Source organism: Sceloporus occidentalis, unplaced genomic scaffold (assembly GCF_023333645.1).
Source record: "Sceloporus occidentalis isolate IW3139 unplaced genomic scaffold, rSceOcc1.0.p SCAF_208, whole genome shotgun sequence".
In the NCBI taxonomy this organism is placed as follows: domain Eukaryota; kingdom Metazoa; phylum Chordata; class Lepidosauria; order Squamata; family Phrynosomatidae; genus Sceloporus; species Sceloporus occidentalis.
This window is the reverse complement of record NW_028317188.1, coordinates 669,107-681,957: the sequence shown is the minus strand read 5'-3', so window position 1 is coordinate 681,957 and position 12,851 is coordinate 669,107.

Genomic DNA, 12,851 nt, shown 5'->3' with positions numbered 1-12,851 from the left:
CGGAAAAAAAAATTCTTGTGGAAATGTATGGATTTTCCAAGGAAGTAAAAAGTCAAGATCATTCACCGTGAAATAGTTTCGCCGGCATTACATTCCAAAGAATGTCTGAATATGGTATTCAGAGTGAGATCAGACTTAGGTACATGAGTATATTTGCCAAAATTTAACTTTCCATCAAAGTTAAAGATCAGTTAACAGTCTGGAACTGATTTTAAACTAAGTATACTAAGCTTGTTTGTATTTCTTTTCTCAGACTCTCAAAAAAAATGTCAGAAAGTAATATTTTTTGTACTGCTTCAGTTTTTCCATAATTTTCCTGTTCTGATTACATGTTTTAGGAGGACTATGTACAATATATATATATATATATATATATATATATATATATATATATATATATACATGTAGATATGTATATGTATATATACACACACATGTTAGCGAACACACAGGAGTGATGGGAGTGAACATCACAGGAGTGATGGGAGTGATAAATGGCCTTTGTACATATATGAAGATATCCCATTAAAAAATCGGTTGTTTCAGCTACAACATTAACATCTGCGCTGTATTGGATAAATTTTATGTTATTCTAATGGACAAAATTAGCTTTTCTTTAAAAAACAAGGACATTTCTAAGTGACCCCAAACTTTTGAACGGTAGTGCATAAATATATAAAACGTTAATATATTTTTTTTAAATGCCAAATAATTTGCTAAGTCATGACTTTCCAGGAAAAGTCTGAAACGGCACGTCATCACGTCAGATGCTTAATGAGGTTAGAAATTCTACGTGCTCACTTCAGCTGTTCATTGAAACCACGAATGAATCTCCAATTCCTCTAATTAAATTAAAGTATTATTAGGAAAAATAGATATACATTTTTTTTTTTTTGCATAACCACATTTTTTGCTGTACTCCCTAAGGTTCTAATATAATTTATTTACGGAGCACTAATCACTTAGGTGATATATACTCATGGAAGGTTACTTGAATTCCCCAAGATATGTAATAATTGCTGCTTTTTTAATAACTCTCTTCTGCAAATAGGACTATAAACTTGAACTGAGATGAGAACTCTTGTAATAACTGACATTTTCTTGATAGTCTTAGGAGTATTTAGCCACGTGCACAAATAACAAGTGCTATCCGTCTCCCTTTCCTCCAATCTTCTTAAATATTCCCAGTAGTATGCTTTTTAAGATTAAAACTTCAATTAATGTACGATACATTGCTTACTCATTATGGCATTCAGAATGTTAAACATTTACATCAAACAGTTCATAAATTTTACACATATATTAGCTTTACAAGCATTATAATAAATAAAACCTTACGGGAATTAATAATTCACAAAATCTAATTAAGTCAGTAAAGCATTATATAACCGATTCTATAAAAAAAAGCTACAAATGTTAACTTACCAAAAAGTGGATAGAAGCATCTGAGTAGCTCAGTAGGATTCTTGTTCTATGCCAAAATTCCAGCTTCTCTCGCTTCCCCAAATATACTTATAGTCACTGATGACTGCCTGGCTTTCACTGAAATGTTTGCTCCTTTCTGGTGCACTCCCACTTAATTCAAGGTAGAGGGTCAGAAATTCCACTCTTAGGTATATTACAGCCTCTTATTGCCCCCTTAAGGCCTTCATTTCTATAACCCATATCCAAAAAGGATTAAGCAACAAAATCGCTAAAAATTCACTTTTGACATTTTGTAAAATAATTCACGATGAAATGTTTATTTTGTTATAAACTGGAATAAAGCATTGTGTAATGTAGGTACTAATTTACAGGAAAAGTATGTTACGTTATGTACCCAGCATATGTTTTCTATAAATTGATTGTGTTTAGGAACAATTGGAGGTTCCAACAAAAAAAAAAAGGATAGAATAGAGAATATAAAATCTGAGCAATTTGTAGGTTACTGAAAAATCATACTTAGGTTTGTTCACCAAATTCTTATTTCTGGGTACCAAATTATAGTTTGTACCAAAAATGGTAACAGTTGACAGAAATTTTAAGGTAATGTTCCAACTATTAACATTTTTGCTAAAACAACATCCCAAATGTCACGGGTCCAATGGGCATTTGGTGTGTCTGGTGGCCAGTGGGGACTTGCAGTCACCCAATCCATATTTAAGGTCCTTTAAATCATGGGGCCCCTACTTTATGCTGGATAGAAAAACTTAGAGAACTATTCCAGATGGCTGGAGAAAGATCCAAACAAATAAAGCTGGTGTCATCATTTCTCTGCTTTGAAATGATTAGGTGCTTTCACCAGGAGATGTACAAATCACAAACCTAACAACGAATGTATAATCAACGGGAACTTCAAGGACGGATTTCTATTAACTGCGGGCTAAATGGGAACAGAAATGATCAGCAAGTGCATCCTTGCTTTATATTCGGTGCTCTGTTTTCTAAATTAAAAGAGAATGTATGGATGGGACAAGTTATTAAAGTTTAATATCACAGATAACATTTCCAAAGCCCCCGCCTGATAAAATGTTTTTTTCGCGAAGAGCCGGTTAAATAAGCATTAATACAGTGGTTGGGTTGTGCCGTTAATCCTGCCAGATTATATATAATATGAAAAATAATATGAAAAAAACAGGAACATTAATATGAAAAAATACACTTTTTTAAGTAATTTTAAAATCCTTAGGGACGAATGAAATCCAAGGCAAATTATTTCTATATGAAGCAGCCAGCACCCCAAATGTTGCAACTTTCAAAGTCCTCATCAGTGGAGTGCTGTTAGTATCTCTCTAGGCACACATAAGCACGCAGGTCCATACCTGAACTCACCTTTATACTTGAGGGGAACCCCAGTAGCGTACCTAGCGGAGGTCGGTTCAAGGATCTCCCTTCAACCCGGTTTAAAATCACTCAAGGGAGCCGGAGGTCTGTTAAAGACCTCCGATACCGCTCCCTTGCGATCCGCGCGGCAACAGCTGCTGTGCGCCGGGGTTTGTTGTCAGATCCCGGCGCACAATACTGAAGCCGCGCCCACCGCTGTCCGTGCCCTCTGACCCGGAAGAAGACAGAAGAACTGAAGAAGAGGAGCGAAGAGAAGGAAAAGGAGCTGTAAGGAGAAAAGAGGAAAGGTAGGAAAGCATGAGAGTGACAGTGAGAGTGGATTAGTGTATGTGTGGATTAGTGTATGTGTGGATTGGTATATGTGTGGATTGGTGTATGTGTGGATTGGTGTATGTGTGGATTGGTGTATGTGTGGATTGGTATATGTGTGGATTGGTAAGTGTGTGAGAGTGATGCCAAGTCTGCGAGTACATCCTGGAATCTGGGTATGCCTGGGCATGATAGGAATGTGATTGCTGTTAACAATTATATATATATATATATATATATATATATTGTTATTTAATTGTTTTGTCCTATTTTGGTGTGTTACTTACTTTAAATAAAAGTGTTAGATTTTTTTTATGGTGTGGGGGGGTCATATTCGGTTTCGGCCAGGTAAATGCTGCATTTTCGGTTTCAGTCCAGAATTCGTTTCGGTGCATCCCTAAGCCAGGCAATGAAGTGGTAGGCCTACACCACATCAATGTTTGGCTTAGTATATAGTGATAGGAGTTATGCTGCACTATTGTCAATGTCTGGCTCAATGTATAGTGATAGGGATTATGCTGTACCACCGTCAATGTGTGCCTCAGTATATAGTGATAGGTGTTATGCTGTACAACCGTCAATGTCTGCCTCAGTATATAGTGATAGGTGTTATGCTGTACCACCGTCAATTTCTGCCTCAGTATATAACGGTAGAAGCTATGCAGTTTTAAAGTGTGTCTGTGGGGGGGGTGCCACATATAGGATCCGGCTCAGGTGCCAAATACTCTAGGTACGCCCCTGGGGAACCCCAAGAGATCCCCAAGGGGAGAAATTACTTACAAAAAGATGTGAGAACAACTCGTGAATGGACAGCAAGTTACTGGCATGCCCTGTCCGTAGCAGGGATGCACCCTTTGGGGTTGTTGGCTCTGTCATGCAGAGAAAATTTGCCATGTGCTTCAGTTCTGGGCTGCCTTTGGCTGATATCGATGGAGATTGTTTTTTTTTGTTATGGCACAAGAGCTAAAACTTGAAACTCTCCCACGTGGGAAAGCAACACTGCTTTTACTGTTTTGTATGCAGTTGTTCCCTTATGGGATCCCTTGGGGTTTAGTGTAAAGGTGAGTCCAGATGTGGATCTCTTTGCTCATTTGATTGCACCTGATGAGATGTAGATTGTTTTTCTGTTATAACACAAGGGTGTTTCTAAGATTCTGAAAGTTTTTGTCATGCTAATTTTCCTTGTTGTTGAGCTAATAACAGGCATACCTCAGGCAAGTCTGAGTTTGACTTGGAGTCTCTGGGTAAAGCACTGCATCTCCGGGTCACTCTTCTCTTTCTCCAGACAGAGGAGCAACATCTACTCATGGCCAATTCCCCACCCACGTCTAACCGATTTTAATGCTATGTGGCTCTATCCCTGCCCATGTCTGCAGCTAGCCACGACCATCATATGGCTAACTATGGCCCTCATATGGCTAGAATATGGTAAGTCCTGCCCTTTTTAGAGCTAGTACCCCAGAAGAGCTACCTTGGGAAATGTCCAAGTATGATAATAGTTATCCAGGGCACACATTAACTCAACAAGAAAAACACATTGTTAAAATTATTGGGTGATTGGACCATTTCATAGTAAAACATGTAAGCTTTGTTTCAAACATTTTTTATACCTAAGCCCTTATCATACTGCATTATGGTAAAATATAGAATGTATGTTATAGAATGTATGTATAGAATGTATATAGAATGTATAGAATGTGTATGTATAGAATGTATCAATGTTAATTGAACCTAAGGAAAGTCTACGGGGAATAGACTTAACATAGTTATTCTGCTATAATAAACAAACTCAGTTTGGTATTCAAGTAGGGATTGTCATCTAAATGTGACAGGACTGCCAACAGGGTTTATTGGAAAATAATTAAACAACCTCCCTCCTTTTCTTCCATTCTATATTACATTACTGTATACAGCACTGTATTTATTATTATTGCTCAAAGAAAAATATTTATTTTTACACAGGACTTCATATTTGAAATCATTTAACCAGTGAGGCATTCTGCTAATCCACGTAGAACAAATGCCTTTCGATAGAGATGCTAGTGGCACAACTATGCTAATGATACTGTGAGTTATCCTACCCTGAAATTCACCTGTTTTAGAGCAGCGTCTCATTTTCCACGGTACTATCGAAAGTGACATTTTATCGTCTTCCATATGCTTATTGTGAAAGAATAGATGTCTGTATGTGGCAGAGACTTTATACGCAGTGCAGCTAATCTATCTGTGAATAACAGGCTTTCACAATATATATCCCGTTATTATGAGAATAGATACAGGAGAGGATTAGTCATATTAAAAAAATAAATTGATAAGGGGTGAGAAGCATATTGTTCATTAAACCATGTACCTTGTTAATTAAAGGTGACATTTAATCCCACTTTTACAGTTCAAAAATAGTTTTATAGCCTGAGGAGGGATGTGATTTATTTTTAATTATGCATCAGTAGATATATATCTATACACACACTATATGGCCAAAAGTATTGGGACACCTGACCATTACACCACCAGGGATTTTGATGACATCGCTTTCTAAATACATAGACATTAAGTCTCTTTGATTAAATTATAAAGCTGCTTCAACAACATTTATATTTGGATGTTATACATTCAAATTTTTTTTTTGAATGCTCTAAATTTATATAGAATAGCTGACATGGATTTGATAGAATAAGTAGGTACTAAAACATACACTATATGGACACCTGACCTTTACACCAACAGGGACTTTTATGGCATGACATTGTAAATACATAGACATTAATATGTAGTTGGTCCCCCCTTTGCAGCTATAACGGCTTCCACTCTTTTGGGAAGGCTTTCCACAGAAAACACAGGAGTGTTTCTGTGGGAGTTTTGCCCATTATCCAGTAGAGTGAGGTCAGATACTGATGTTGGAAGAGAAGGCTGGACTCACAATCTCAGCTCCAATTAATCCCAAAGGTGTTCGAAAAGGGTTGAGGTCAGGGCTCTGTGCGACCGGTCAAGTTCTTCCGCACCAAACTCATCCAACCATGTCTTTATGGAGCTTGCTTTGTGCACTGGGGACAGTCGTGCTGGAATAGAAAAGTCCCTTCCCCAAACTGTTCCCACAAAGTTGGAAGCATAGCATTGCCCAAAATGTCTTGGTATGCTGAAGGGGACATGTTTGCTCCTGAGACAGTTTTAAATAAGTATTTATGAATCTTACATGTGTGTGTTTTCTTGTTCAGCAATCCAAATAAAGATAAAATATTTGGTTGAAACATAGACAGCCAACATGACCTTGACCTCAGGACATAATCCGTCTGAACTTTCTGTTGATTACTATGAGACAGGAGTATAAACCAAAATAAAATATTAAAAACAAACTGTTCAATAACTGTGGTTGGCAGGGAGCAGCTGTTGCTTTTCCAGGTGATTTTTAGCCGTCTGCTTTATTATTTGTTTGTTTTTATAAGGTCAACAGTGCCAAGCGATCCTTATTTCACATAACTTTTTTTTTTTTTACTTAGATACATTCAGCTCCTGAATTACAGAACATGATGAAGAGTTTCTTTTAGAAACATTGTTTATAGCACCATACTACAGTACATAAAAACAGGGTGGGGGAGATCATAGCGACCACAGAAAGTACTGCTTTAACTTGTTTTCCTTACTATATTTTCTAGAGAAAGCCTCCAGTTTGTTGCATGATAAACAAGCACTTTCAGGCAAAGGTCATATTTTATAATGTTTCAGTACTTTTATATGCAAATAAAATACAAATTAAAAGCCAATAGCTTGTTGCATAGGTTAGACCCACATCTCACATGTATATGTTAAGCCGTGCAAACAAGTTTCGTGAGAGACCGAGAGGGTCTGGAACCATTTTCTAGATTAGATGTCTATAAGCGATGCTGCACATTTTCATTCATTCTCCTAAAAAGAAGTTTCATTAAGTTAAAGATCTTTAACTTCATCACCACCTGTAGACTTCTCTCACCAGTCTCCCAGGTGGTTTCTTCAAGTAAACACTTCAGACTCAAGTCAGTAGCCAAAGACAAAATCATCCAATGAATAAAATAACTTTTGCCCTATACTTTTAGCCAGCTGGCCTGACTTGCTCAGGAAGTTATGGCTATGTGCTTCACGTGTTATTAGCTAACCTAGACTAGCACTGTTTTTGTTAACAGTCTATATCCTTTCATTGCTAGTGGTAGTAGAAGTATTATTAAACACTCATCTACAGACACCAGACAAGCCAGAAGCCTTGTTTTCCCCTCAGAAATCTCATGGTGCTGTCACAACCACAAGGGATTCTGGGTAGGCGCATGCAAATGAGGTAAACATTTATCACCTTTTGCCTCTACATCCACTTTATACATGGATCCCTTGAAAGTATTCGCCCGCTGTACAGGACAGCCTTTAGACAAAACTCGGGAAGAGGTGCAATAGCCAGATCACCACTCATGGACAGCTGCTTTTAGTATTTAAGTTTATTGATACAAAACTGTTTATGGTAAAACAAACATTGAGAATCCAGACAGAATTCCTTCCCTCCCCCATGGGAGGGCCGGATCTTCGGAAAGACCCCTTTATGGATAGCGGTAAGGGGCCATAAGACTCCGTATACCTCCCCCAGCTAAATCAAGCTGTCACTGCAGTGCAGTGTCCAAAAACAAATTGCCAAATCATAATCAAAAATCAAGTGGTGGCCTCGACGTGATTCAGTAAATTTGCTTATCCACGAGCCCATAAGAGTCAGGGGGAAAAAGCGTGCATGGTAACAAAAAGCTATAGTGCATATTGTGCACTCCCAATTCCACAGTGGCATGCAAACTGTGAAAGAGTGAAAGTCTGACTTACACTAGGGTAACGCACCCGAGGTGCGTGCTCCTTGGTGCTGCTCTGTGCTCCGAGGAGGCAACAGAAGCCCAGTATACAATACTGGGTCCCCTAAGGGGAATCCAGACAAATTCCCCCCCCCATGGGAGGGCCAAATCTTCGAGTCTCACCCCAAAGGGTGAGACCCCTTTGCCTTATGGGCACTCCCTCAAGGGAGTAACCCACTTTAGGCTTCACTGCCAAAAAACAGTGATCCAAAACAAAAGTGTCAAAATCGAAAATCAAAGAGTGAATGTGGCCTCACAAAGTGGTTCGGCAACCGTGGAATAAAAAAAAAGGCAATTAATCGGCACATGTGCTTCAACACATTGTGACATATAAATAAAAATAAACAAATAAGGGCAGGCCATGCCTGGCCTAGCCAGGTTCAAAAATAAATTTCACTCCATACCCATATGGTGCAATGGAAGAAGTATAAGAAGGTCACCTGGGCAAAAACATGCACTCATTGTGGGCAGCAGCATGCAATACTGCACACAGAGACTCCAGCACCTGAGGCTCTATGTTTCCCTAGCCCTAAAGCCAGAGGATCAGTGTTTTCCCCTTCTTCCCATAGGGGTCCTACATTTGATCTTAGCTAAAAGACTGAGAAGCAATTGACAGCTGTTCAGTCCTTAATAGAGCTTGTCAACATGAGATTACAATGCTAGCCTAACAAATTGAGGCTTGGAGTAGCCAAGAAATACTTTTTCATAAGTTATGGTGAGTAAAGGTGATGGAAACCCTTCCATTTAAATTTAAGGAGTGGTAGAAGTATTATTAAACACTCATCTTCAGACCAGAAGGCTTGTTTTCCCCTCAGAAATCTCATGGTGCTGCCACAAGGGATTCTGGGTAGGCACATGAAAATAAGGCTAACAATTATCACCTTTGCCTCTATATCCACAGCGGGCAATTAGTTTCAAGGGATCCATGTATAAAGTGGATATAGAGGCAGAATCCCTTGTGGTTGTGGCAGCACCATGAGATTTCTGAGGGAAAAGCCTTCTGGGTTGTCTGGTGTCTGTAGATGATGTTTAATAATACTTCTACTACCCCTTAAATTTAAGTGGAAGGGTTTCCAATCACCTTTACCCACCATAACTTATATAATGGGCCTTCATTACTACAAACAGTTTTCCACTTCTTTTTTTAGGGTCAATTTTTACAGTTGTGGAAAAGTCTCTTGTCTGCATGTTACTACCCAGTTGTTCAACTGCTGGGTTCCGTTTCCAAAGTCAGTTTGAAAACTAGTGTTCTTGTAAAAAAAACAAAAAACATGGGTAGCGGTCTGATTTTGCATGGGAAAGAAGGGTTGGAATATCTTGCAACGGAAAGACAAAGACAACTGTGGTAACACAGTCCCGGGAAGCAGCGAGTTTATTAAAGTGCCATGACCTCAATGGGACGAACCGGGAGGTACACGCTTGACGCATTTCTCGCCTCAATGCTTAATCATTATGATTAAGCTCTGAGGTCGTAACGTGTGAAACTTGTGTACCTACTTTGTCCTATTGAGGTTATAGCACTTTAATAAATTCGCTGCTTCCCAGGACTGTGTTACCACAGTCGCTTCATACTTTCTCTGCTTCAATGTAGATTGGAGTCTCTGCCACCATGTCTGCTGGTCGTCTTCATCAGTCCAGCTGAACTTCCACTTTGTTCCTCTGCTCTTGAGGGCTGCCTTTTCTTTAACTGTATCTTACAACAGACACTGTAAGCGATTCACTTTATGAGTCTGTGAACTTTTCAAGCTAAGAACAAAATCTGGATTCCTTTGCCATTTCAAGAATTATTCAGCCTAATAAACATATGTTCACAATCTATTTAAATTGATAGCAGTGGGATGCCTGTTAATCAGTAGCTTTCGCCTTCATTAGCCCTTATGATGCTGAGGGAATACAGCGATTAAAGGGGTCCAGAGGTGAGTCAAAAATATACTTCGGATAAGAGAAGAAGATGGTGCATAAATGGTTTATATTCTTTTTATTGTTTCGTTTTTACATGAGTGCCAAATATTTGCAGTGTAGATGATTGTATCAATAATAAAACCAGTTTTAAATGGCAGAGGCATCCTTTCCAAAGACCTATTGAGGACACTGAAACAATTTGCATAAATTATTGAGCGACGGATAAAATACATGACAGTTTTATGAATTTGAATGATATATAGTGTGGACATTTTCCCAATTAAACGCAGCTAAGCCACAGAGTGTATGTAACTATCGCAAAGAAATGAAAACTTTATTGTGGCATTTTACTTGTCTTGTGTTCTATAGCAAGAACAAGCAGATCAACTGCTATAAAATAAAGAAATATGTAGAAACTATGGTTTAGCTCACACTGTTTTAGAAGAGATGAGGGAGACGAAATAACTTGTGAGAGTATTTGTTTTGCAGACTCATAGCTGTATGGAAAAAAATGTATTTTACCCATCAGTTTAGCCTTTTGTCTAAGATCAAGTGTAGTTTCCCTTTGGAGAAGGGGGGAATACGCTGATCCTCTGGCCTTAGGGTCGGGAAAGCATGGAGCCCGTGGTGCTTAAATTGCCCCGACAGTATGTCGGAGTCACTGTGTGCGGTCTTGCACGCCGCTGCACACGGTGAATGCACATTTTTGCACTGGCAGATCCTGCACTTCCTCCATTGCACCATATGGGTATGGAGTGAAATGTATTTTTGAATTTGGCTAGGCCAGTTATGGCTGCCCTTATTTATTTTTATTTATATATCACAATGTGTGGAAGCACGTGTGCCAATGAATTTTCTTGTTTTCCACGGTCACCAAACCCTTATGCGAGGCCACGTTTCACCTTTTGTTTTTCGATTTGGCACCTTTGTTTTGGACACTGCCTTCTGGTGGTGAAGCCTAGAGGGGGTTACTTCCTTCGGGAGTGCCCCACGGCAATGGGGTCTCATCCTTCGGGGAGAGTCCCAATATCCGACACTCCCATGGGGGGGAGGGAATTTGTCTGGGTTCCCCTTGTGGGGACCCAGTTTCGTAGTGGGCTTCTGCTGCCTCTTCGGAGCACAGATGCGGCACCTAAAGAAGCACGCACCTCGGGCTTCCAAAAAAAATATAAATAAATAAATAAAAAATCAGTTTACTTTTAGATCCATTAGATCTGATCGGCGTTGGTGGATACAAAATATCGTAAAGTGGTGTTGGACTCCATTGGCGCACGGCAAATGATGTTCAGTAACACTTGGGCAGCTGCAGGTTGTCAGTGGCAGAGCTATTATAAGTAGGCTTATTATGGACCAAAGACCACATATAAATCTGACCAGCATGTGTAAAGCTTTAACCAGTAGCATGGAGGATGTGCAGACTCCCTAAAGGGAATCAATTATGACTCTGTAATAGATCTTGCTTAACGTGCTGGTTAGTAACATCAAATGTCCAGGAAAAGTTAGGAAGATGTCCTCACCCTACATGGATTCCATCGGTACATTCATTGGAATAAATCCTGGATTGCTATCTTTTTTATGAGGACCTATCAAAACATTGTATAAAATAATTTGATGCTAAGAAAATAATTTAATGTTCTGGGTTCAATAACCTGAGTTAACCCCTGATATTACTGCAGACAATACCAAATAAAAAAATGTATTAACCATTTTTTACGTCCTGCAAGCGCTGCCCCAAGTTGAAGAGGCCAAATGGTTCCCGATTATGAAAAGGAAAATTAAGTGATCTGGCCAGTCAGGAAGTCCGGAATCAAAAATAAAAGCACATTTTTGTAACCCAGTGCATAAACCACAAGACACGTTGCATGACTCACACGTTACAATCAAAACCCCACCGCCCATTTCTAAGATGTATATTTATCCAAGGCAGAATGTAAAACATGTTTTCTTTAGACTCCGGTGCGGAGATTAGTTGGACCCCAGACGGCCACACCTGTGTAAGTAGGTGCAAGAACAAACAGGTACTTTGTCTAGAAAAGGTAACCAGGAATGTGTTAGATGTTAAAAATGTTTTGCAGCTGATTTCCTGAATTTTTAACTGGACTTTACTGATATGACATTCATTGCGTGACAGGGAAAGGAACCATGCACAGCAAGGGTGGGGTGTCTGGCTGGGACACCGCTTTAGCAACTCAGAACAGTAGAGTCTGTGATGACCAGAAACCCAAGAAAAGCCAAGGAAATTTAGCGCTTCATACTTAAGCTCTTATGGACCACAATTCCTATCATCCTGTATCAGTCTACAAATGATTATCCTCTTTGCAGCCTTGTCGGGAATGTTGCTTCCAGGTTCCAGAGTTTTTATGAAAAATGTTGATAGGCACCTCTGGTTGAGTAGAGATTCTGTCAATCACCTTCAAAGCGTACAATCCTCTATTTCTCTAAACTCTGTGTACAATAGGTAGTTATTTAGGCAGTTATGCCCACATTGTTCTCTACTCGTGGGTTTCCAGTAATCCTCTCATCAGATTTATCCCTCAAACTAAACCTCATCAACCACCACATCCAGACTCTACCCCATCACCAACCCAAAACGATACCCAAACTACCCCAATGATCAGTGATTGCTTGTCGGGCACACGGGGAGTATGTATAGGATGCTTATACAACACAATAGTTTTGGCCTTTGTCTGTAAAGTACAGATATAGCATATAAAGCTCTTTTTTAAATGCACAAAACTATGTGTTAAATAATGTAGACATGGGGGGGGGCGTTAATACATGCGTTATGATTTCTGTTCCTAGTTCATGCATTGTTCTGACGCCTAATAACACTTTAGTGTTAACTGAATGTGTTGAAAAAACATGTGCAATATTCACATCTACTTCTTTAGTAGAAATGTGCTGGAGCTGATAGCTGAATTTGGTTGGTTTTTCGGAAAAAAAAAATGGAAGAAAAAGTAA